The 1,591-nt window shown below is 32.4% G+C and overlaps 1 long non-coding RNA gene across 1 annotated transcript; it reads right to left on the reverse strand.

Moving 5' to 3' along the window:
- Window positions 1–680: 680 nt before the first annotated feature.
- Window positions 681–1,305, reverse strand: LOC136203453 (uncharacterized). The gene is made up of 2 exons (XR_010674843.1): window positions 1,087–1,305; window positions 681–995 (listed from the first exon to the last, which is right to left on the reverse strand). It is a non-coding gene; the product is annotated as an uncharacterized lncRNA (long non-coding RNA).
- Window positions 1,306–1,591: the final 286 nt, after the last annotated feature.

Genomic DNA, 1,591 nt, shown 5'->3' on the forward strand with positions numbered 1-1,591 from the left:
GGGGGGGGGTTAGGAACTAATATAACTTTTTCTTTTTAATTGAGCTGACTTAATATAGTTTCTTGAGTTTGTTAACTCAGCCTTGGTCAGCACGGCCGATTGTAGCGTAAGACAGCTTTAGTCAGAAGTTGACTAGAGCTATTCTACATATGAGTTGGGAATTGACACTTTTGTGGTTAGCTTCCAACTCAGCACTCTTATTTACTCAGTGTCAGTTTAAACACTTTATATGCCGAGTAAATATGACAAGCAACATCGAACAAGTGTTGGCTAAAGTCGTTATTGTGTTGCTAAAGACCTAAAGGCAACAGTTTTTGCCAAAATAAAGCGTTGCTACCCGCGTGTTGCCAAAGATGTAGATAGCAACATTTTTTCAGATTTTTAGCAACATCGATACAAGTGTTGCTACTCATATCTATGGCAACACTTTCCTACACATTGGCAACTAAAATGAAAGTGTTGCCTAAGCCATAGAACAAGTAACACTATTATCGAATAAAATTATGAGCAACACTTTTTAACTAACTTGCAACATGTATTTATGTAACATTTTTTTTTTTATGCAACTCTTTTTAATTCAGCATTTTTTGTTTCAAGGAACTCTTTATTATATAAATTGCAACATTTTTTAATTTTAACACTTTTTAATATAATAGTTTTTTTTATGTAACACCATAATATAATAACAATTTTTGAATTTAAATAATAGTATAAATTGCAATTACAAATCCATAATAGGTCAATATGTTAACAATGAAATTTAAAATTCTCACATGATCCAAAATACATAATACAAAAAAGTATAATAAAGTCATAATACAACCTATCCTTCAAACTCTTTAAAATTCTCCTCCATTACTCTTTCGAGTTGGCTCACTTTCTCCTCTATTTCTCCTTGCAATTGGTTTTCTTTATTCGACATTTGTAAAGCCTCCATACATCGGCCATTGTCTTCATTGCCCAAGATTTACCTTCCTCGGGAATAATATACTTTTCTAAAATATATCAACACAATTAACAATAATAAAATTAACACAATTAACAAGTATCACTTCATGCTAGAAATGTCACAATTCGGAGGCTTACCTTCATAAACTCCCACATGTAATTCTTCTCATCAACCTTGTGCCAACCTATTAAATCGCACATCTTTTCTTGCTATTGCCCCTAAGAACAAGCTTAATCCTGATATTAATTTTTCATCATCCGATACAGGTTGAAAATTTTCATTCAACATAATTATCTTTCTTTCCTCATGCCTCCTTATATGGACAACATCCAAAGTCTGAGTGACATACACTGGAAACTGCACTAGTATAATAATGAGTGGGTTTCCAAAATGTCGAGTTGTAGAACAACTCCTAACACCGAGTTCTGTACAAAATAAATAGAAAATGTGAGAATGTGAAGCAAGAATGAGTTCTTGCTACAAATATAAGATGGCTATATCATATTTTTAAGACTTAATTTGGCCATCTGCTTCCTAAATTTCAATTTGCTGAAATTTATCCCTTCAACTTTGATTTTCGTCAAAATATTCCCCTTAATGTGTGCTATACCATCACATTGTTTGGATTTGGTCCTAAAAGCT

This window comes from Euphorbia lathyris, chromosome 8 (genome assembly GCF_963576675.1).
Source record: "Euphorbia lathyris chromosome 8, ddEupLath1.1, whole genome shotgun sequence".
NCBI classification, from domain to species: Eukaryota; Viridiplantae; Streptophyta; class Magnoliopsida; order Malpighiales; family Euphorbiaceae; genus Euphorbia; species Euphorbia lathyris.